Source organism: Cibotium barometz, chromosome 10 (assembly GCF_041138505.1).
Source record: "Cibotium barometz isolate CiBa-2024 chromosome 10, ASM4113850v1, whole genome shotgun sequence".
In the NCBI taxonomy this organism is placed as follows: Eukaryota; Viridiplantae; Streptophyta; class Polypodiopsida; order Cyatheales; family Cibotiaceae; genus Cibotium; species Cibotium barometz.
Genome location: NC_141055.1, coordinates 6,470,614 through 6,478,378, shown reverse-complemented (window position 1 = coordinate 6,478,378; position 7,765 = coordinate 6,470,614). Strand labels below are relative to the sequence as shown.

Below are 7,765 nucleotides of genomic sequence, written 5' to 3'. Positions count from 1 at the left end.
TGAATGGATACATAGGGTACTACCGAAGATTCGTTGTGTTCTATGTGAAGCTTTCATTGTGTTCTATGTGAGGATTTCCATGCCACTATATTTTCTACTCATAGTTTTTTTAGCTGAGCCTTCCAAACCATAGTAGGCCACCCGGGAGATGCGAGCAGCAAGACGGGAAAGTCTCAAGCATATAATGCATTTGGTGAGGTGGCTCCACGTGTGGTGTGTTTATAACCTACATGCGGTGGGCGTTTATATGCGTAAGGGCTTTATAGGCAACGCGGGGCACCCATCTTGTCTCGTCCCTTCGGGGACATCTGATAAAATTGGAACGATACAGAGAAGATTAGCATGGCCCCTGCGCAAGGATGACACGCACAAATCGAGAAATGGTCCAAATTTTTTTTGGTTTCTCTTCTCTTTCTTTCTGTCGTTTTCTCCCTTACTCAGCGAAGGCTCTCTCTCTGTCTCTGTGCTGCTTTTTTTTTTTTTTGGGGGGGGGGGGGTTCGTTTTCGCAGGCGGCGGGCGACGACGCATCTCTGCTCTGATTCTTTGCAAGCTTGCTCTGCACGCGAACGTTCCCACAGGGTAAGAAATTCGCTTGCGTCTGTCTAGTTGTTAGAAATGTGTACTCTCTCTCTCTCTCTCTCTCTCTCTCTCTCTCTCTCTCTGTGCATGCTCGCGGCGGAGCAGCATGCTTGCGTCTGTCTAGTTGTTAGAAATGCATCGCGATGGAGCAGCACGCGAGTGGCAGCAGGCAGACATATCTAAAGACTCACAAGAGCTCATGTCCCATCCCATGAGATTAAGACCTTGAAAGACATATAAGAGTAGTATCTAGGCAATGCTGTTGAGGCGTGTGCAGTACATCCAGTACTCTGGTTGTTAAAATTTGGTGATGGTGTGTGAGCCAGAGGGATTGAAAATCAACCACTCACTCTCGTTCCAAGGGACATACTGTTAAGACTCAAAATGATGCATACGCAAGGAAGGGAAGAAGCCATCCCTTGTAGACGAACTTCATTAACTCAGCTTGCCTTAACTGAGCTCCTCCTTTTATATATATATATATAATCTGCATCTATCCCCTCCTTGGATTGCACATCTTTCACCCCTCACCCTCAATACGACCTAGAATTAAGTGCTCACATATGGTTGTATGGCTCTGCACACGAGAAAAACGGCGGGCTCTAGCCTTTAATAGACCTCTACCTTTTCCCAAAAAGGATATAGACCCCATAGGCAACAACGCAAGATGCAAACCAAGGCTTATATATGCATTTACACACTCATGAACTAGAAAGATGTAAAAGCGAGAGAGAGAGAGAGATGTGTGTGAGTCCCCTCATCTCTATAAATAGATCGGTTGTCTCTCAAAAACAAGTCATGTTTCTCTCCTCTCCACACTGGTCACAAGCTTCCACCTCTTGGGCTTACAGGTTCTCTGACCACCTCCTCCTTATTACGAGTACAATCTCTTAAACATAGATTCACTCCTTCATCTTTTCTCTCCAACACTTCACCGCCGCCGCAGTCCTTGCTTATTCATTAAGCCTCTCTCTAGTCCTCTCTATAGTGTGGACATACTTTCAAATCATCTTCGTGAGAGATTAGAAAAGCCACCGGTTGCGCAGATAGATTGTCCAACTATAGTAATTCTAGAAAGAAATTACAAGAACATGGTATATGGTATCCTTTTTTACACTAAACTTGGTGATTGCGCAACGGGTACATGATATGCATGGTATCTAGTTTTTCATTAAGCTTGGAGATTGTGTTCCAAAAATTCACTCACATGGTACCCAATTTTCTACACAATTCAGATATTGTGTCTCGAATCTGGAAATATATGATATTGATTTGACAGTAGAAATGAATGGCTCTTAAATATTTTAATCAAATGTTCCTTGTTTTTATGCATAATTCAAATATCATGTATTTAAAGGACACACGTATCCATTAATACAAAACTTGATTCTACTTCTACGTGGAATCTAGATATCATTAATACAGTTTGGGCACACCGTATAGCTGAATTTCTAAAGTTCTTTTACTTCTACGCGTAACTTCTAGATATCATCAATACAATCTAGGTGTAAATACCTAATCTAATTCCTAAATCTCGGACCCAATCCCAAGCAGGGATTGAATGCCCAACAAGAACTCAACCAATGCTTTTTATAGCCAAGAAAAATCCCATCTGGACTGGTCGACCTGTTGTGCCAGCCACGTCCCTGGACAAACCCCTTTCACATGCTATAGCCAACTCAAATAAAGCTCCATAAAAGCTGGCTGATAGCCTCATGGGTTCCTCGAGTGCCTTCCCTGACCACACCTAGCTGCTATAGTTCTTGAATTAAGACGTGATCTAGTTTTAATCTTATTCTTTATCTTGTTGCCTTTCAAGGAAATAGCTATGGGTTAAGCTTGGACATGTCTAACACATGACATCCCCCTCTACTAAACTTGATGATGGGATTTCGACTTCTACTCTGGGATGACTGTCATCATCCCATTGTCTATTTACGCAGTCCCAACTTGTCATCCTTCCCTTCCTGGCAACCTTTTCACTAAAAACCTGGCCCGATCTGCAAATCCACTCCACCTGTGTGATGAAGATCTATGTATTTGTTTCATCATGTCCCCTTTCCCTTCATGCCCTGTCGTCGTCGCTGAACACTTTCTCTGGTCTTATTTTCCTGATGAGTACTAGCGCTCTCGCTCCACCCCTTCGAGGATCACCCTCCCTTGGAACCGTTGTGCCTGAGAACCTTGCCTAGTGTGCCCTAAGTTGCCCATGACTCACAGGACTGTCATTCCCTTGGGCCTTGTGGAGCTGCATCCTCAGCACTCAATTTCTCATCGGACTTGCCTGCGTGAGCTTTCTGGTCTGGAGTAAGCTTGGGTGCATTAGTTGAGTTCTTGGAACCAGAGCCTCCCGTGCTCTGTCCTGTGGAAGACATCGTCTAGTTCTGGCCTTTTCCCCCATAGGTGGTTGCCTTGGGAGTGGAAGGCTAGGAAGTCTTGGGCTTTCTGCCATTGTACTTGATTTCAACGCTTTGTGCAAGCGAGAGTGCATCCTCAAAGTGGATGGTCGAAACATACACACTTCCCATTGGATTTGTGTGTCAAGGCCATAAAGGAACTACCCTTTCTTGTCCTTGTGAGATATGCCCGATATTGCAAAAGTAAGTTCAAAAGAGTCTTATTTGCAAATTGTAGGACTGGTTAAGCATTTTGACATGCCCTCCTAAACTTGTCTTCGAGTCGCTCAAGGTAATGGGGCGATAGAAACCGCCCCTTAAGATCGTGGACAAACTTATCCCAGACATAAGCGGCCATATACCTAATCCAGTGTGGCCATGAGCCCGCTGGGTCCATCAAGGAATGTCCTCACCTTCCAAGTACCAAACTAGCCAAGAGGAGGGGACGAAGAAAAAGGGGCTGGAAAATGGATGTGCTCTTCCATGGCCAAGATCTACACCCTTTGCTCTTCCAATTTGGTGCTCTATTCAGTGATTGCTCGCATCATCTGCTAGAACATATCATGCACTCATGTCTGCCACCCGCGAAGGACTATCTGGTGCTCTTTGTTCTGAAGTTTGTCTCTCTCTTTGTTAAATCTCCCTATTGTAGCAGGAAAATGCACTTCTTTTCTGAAGCCCAATCTAACCATCCATTATGCGTGTGGGAGATTTCCGGAGGCTTTTGGAGGCTAAAAACCAACTGTCCTTCTAGGGGACAGGAGTCACACCAAAAGGGGTGGCCCACCAGAGTGTAAAAACCAACCACACAAGCACCAAAAAAAAACTTTCTTTTTTTCTAGTTTTCTGGCTAATTCTTCACACTTGAAGACAGTTCTAATACCAATGTAACATGAGAAAGCAAGCTCTGTGAGTCTTCTTTCAGTCCTAAACACCATCTTGGAACATGCTTGATTCAAAACGCATACAAAAGATAGAGAAGAGAGAGAGATAGCTAAGTATTCAGTATATTCATAATGTACAAAAAGGAAGAACAAGTATTGTAGCCCTTAGCTGCCTTCAAAAGGCGTAAATACCTAATCTAATTCCGAAATCTATGACCCAATCGCAAGGAGGGATTGAATGCATAACAGGAACTCACATAATGCTATTTATAGCCAAGTAAAAGCCCATCTTGATTGGCCAACCTATTGTCGGCCGCCGCCAAGTCCCTCGACAAAACCCTTTCGCATTCTATAGCAGCAGCTGACTCACATAAAGCTCCATAAAAGTTGGCCGAGAGCCTCGTGGGTTCAGCCAGCGCCTTCCTTGACCACACACCTAGCTACTACAATTCGTTAAGCAAGTCATGATCTGGTTCTAATCTTATTATTTATCTTACTACCCTTCAAGGAAATAGCTGTGAGTTAAGCTTGCACATGACAAGACAAATCGAGCGGCGGTACCCTTCTCGCCACACCATCCATCGGTGGGGGTAGCTCCCATGCTCCAACCCTAGTCTTATGTGATTGTCACCTCCTGCCTCCACTAAATAATTGCTTAGCCCCTCCACAACCACTCACTTATGCCCAAACCCCCTGAGCCTAAGTAAATACATTGACATATTCCCATGGTCCCACCTCCTCTAGTAGTACTAAGCTAGTACACTCCCAACTTATTAGCCCTATCTACCGACTATGTCAACCCCTCAATCAGTCCCAATCTACCAGAACCCAATGGTGTAGTTGCTCTCCTTTAGCATATGGGGCTCGACCATTAAAAAGAAACACCCTTTGGCTACCTGTGTGTGCAGGTGCAAAGTAGGAATGGTGCAAAGTAAAACTAGGGCAAGTCAAAGTACTCAAATAAAAACTATGTCAAATTCATGGTTTAGTGAGGCCCAGGCGACCATGTTGTGAAGGACTGTTCAAAGAGAAGCTTGATTAGTGAGAGTGATGCAACTAGCCAAGAGGAGGGGACAAAGAAAAAGGGGATGGAAAATGGTTGCGCTCTTCCATGGCCAAGATCTACACCCTTTGCTCTTCAATTTGGTGCTCTATTCAGTGATTGCTCGCATCATCTGCTAGAACATATCATGCACACTCATGTCTGCCACCCGCGAAGGACTATCTGGTGCTCTTTGTTCCGAAGTTTGTCTCTCTCTTTGTTAAATCTCCCTATAGTAGCAGGAAAATGCACTCCTTTTCTGAAGCCCAATCTAACCATCCATTATGCGTGTGGGAGACTTCCGGAGGCTTTTGGAGGTTAAAAACCAACTGTCCTTCTAGGGACAGGAGTCACACCAAAAGGGGTGGCCCGCCAGAGTCTAAAAACCAACCACACAAGCACAAAAAAAAAACTTTCTTTTTTTCTGGTTTTCTGGCTGATTCTTCACACTTGAAGAAAGTTCTAATACCAATGTAACATGAGGAATCTCTGGGAGTCTTCTTTCAGCCCTAAACACCATCTTGGAACATGCTTAATTCAAAACGCATACAAAAGATAGAGAAGAGAGAGAGTTAGCTAAGTATTCACTATATTCATAATGTACAAAAAGGAAGAACAAGTATTGTAGCCCTTAGCTGCCTTCAAAAGGTGTAAATACCTAATCTAATTCCGAAATCTATGACCCAATCGCAAGGAGGGATTGAATGCATAACAGGAACTCACAAAATGCTATTTATAGCCAAGTAAAAGCCCATCTTGATTGGCCAACCTATTGTCGGCCGCCGCCAAGTCCCTCGACAAAACCCTTTCGCATGCTATAGCAGCAGCTGACTCACATAAAGCTCCATAAAAGTTGGCCGAGAGCCTCGTGGGTTCAGCCAGCGCCTTCCTTGACCACACCTAGCTACTACAATTCGTTAAGCAAGTCATGATCTGGTTCTAATCTTATTATTTATCTTACTACCCTTCAAGGAAATAGCTGTGAGTTAAGCTTGCACATGACAAGACAAATCGAGCCGCGGTACCCTTCTCGCCACACCATCCATCGGTGGGGGTAGCTCCCATGCTCCAACCCTAGTCTTATGTGATTGTCACCTCCTGCCTCCACTAAATAATTACTTAGCCCCTCCACAACACCACTCACTTATGCCTTAACCCCCTGAGCCTAAGTAAATACATTGACATATTCCCATGGTCCCACCTCCTCTAGTAGTAGTACTAAGCTAGTACACTCCCAACTTATTAGCCCTATCTACCGACTATGTCAACCCCTCAATCAGTCCCAATCTACCAAAACCCAATGGTGTAGTTGCTTTCCTTACATATGGGGCTCCACCATTTAAAAAAAACACCCTTTGGCTACCTGTGTGCAGGAATGGTGCAAAGTAAAACTAGGGCAAGTCAAAGTACTCAAATAAAAACTATGTCAAATTCATGGTTTAGTGAGGCCCAAGCAACCATGTTGTGAAGGACTGTTCAAAGAGAAGCTTGATTAGTGAGAGTGATGCATGCATACAAAAAGGTAGCTGAGTGCATAAAGCGGGGAGGCTATGCCTACTCGTGTACTTCTGAACCTCCTCTAGAGATGTCTTAGAATTTTGGTGATCATTAGGATGATAGACTTATGAGGAGGCATGCCTGTTGAAAAAGAGGTAGAGGGAGAGTAGACACACACACAGGAGCAAACCCTAATGTATATTGCAAACCCTAGCCATAGAGTTTGTCTCTCTCTTTGTTAAATCTCCCTATTGTAGCAGGAAAATGCACTCCTTTTCTGAAGCCCAATCTAACCATCCATTATGCGTGTGGGAGATTTCCGGAGGCTTTTGGAGGCTAAAAACCAACTGTCCTTCTAGGGGACAGGAGTCACACCAAAAGGGGTGGCCCACTAGAGTGTAGAAACCAACCACACAAGCACCAAAAAAAAAAACTTTCTTTTCTTCTAGTTTTCTGGCTAATTCTTCACACTTGAAGAAAGTTCTAATACCAATGTAACATGAGGAAGCAAGCTCTGGGAGTCTTCTTTCAGCCCTAAACACCATCTTGGAACATGCTTAATTCAAAACGCATACAAAAGATAGAGAAGAGAGAGAGTTAGCTAAGTATTCACTATATTCATAATGTACAAAAAGGAAGAACAAGTATTGTAGCCCTTAGCTGCCTTCAAAAGGTGTAAATACCTAATCTAATTCCGAAATCTATGACCCAATCGCAAGGAGGGATTGAATGCATAACAGGAACTCACATAATGCTATTTATAGCCAAGTAAAAGCCCATCTTGATTGGCCAACCTATTGTCGGCCGCCGCCAAGTCCCTCGACAAAACCCTTTCGCATGCTATAGCAGCAGCTGACTCACATAAAGCTCCATAAAAGTTGGCCGAGAGCCTCGTGGGTTTAGCCAGCGCCTTCCTTGACCACACCTAGCTACTACAATTCCTTAAGCAAGTCATGATCTGGTTCTAATCTTATTATTTATCTTACTACCCTTCAAGGAAATAGCTGTGAGTTAAGCTTGCACATGACAAGACAAATCGAGCGGCGGTACCCTTCTCGCCACACCATCCATCGGTGGGGGTAGATCCCATGCTCCAACCCTAGTCTTATGTGATTGTCACCTCCTGCCTCCACTAAATAATTACTTAGCCCCTCCACAACCACTCACTCATGCCCAAACCCCCTGAGCCTAAGTAAATACATTGACATATTCCCATGGTCCCACCTCCTCTAGTAGTACTAAGCTAGTACACTCCCAACTTATTAGCCCTATCTACCGACTATGTTAACCCCTCAATCAGTCCCAATCTACCAGAACCCAATGGTGTAGTTGCTCTCCCTTGAATTCCCAGCATATGGGGCTCGAC

At 44.2% G+C, this 7,765-nt stretch overlaps 1 non-coding gene across 1 annotated transcript; it reads left to right on the top strand.

The window, feature by feature from the left end:
* Positions 1 to 292: 292 nt before the first annotated feature.
* Positions 293 to 395, top strand: LOC147634482 (U6 spliceosomal RNA). Its single transcript, XR_015266853.1, has one exon. It is a non-coding gene; the product is annotated as a U6 spliceosomal RNA (small nuclear RNA).
* Positions 396 to 7,765: the final 7,370 nt, after the last annotated feature.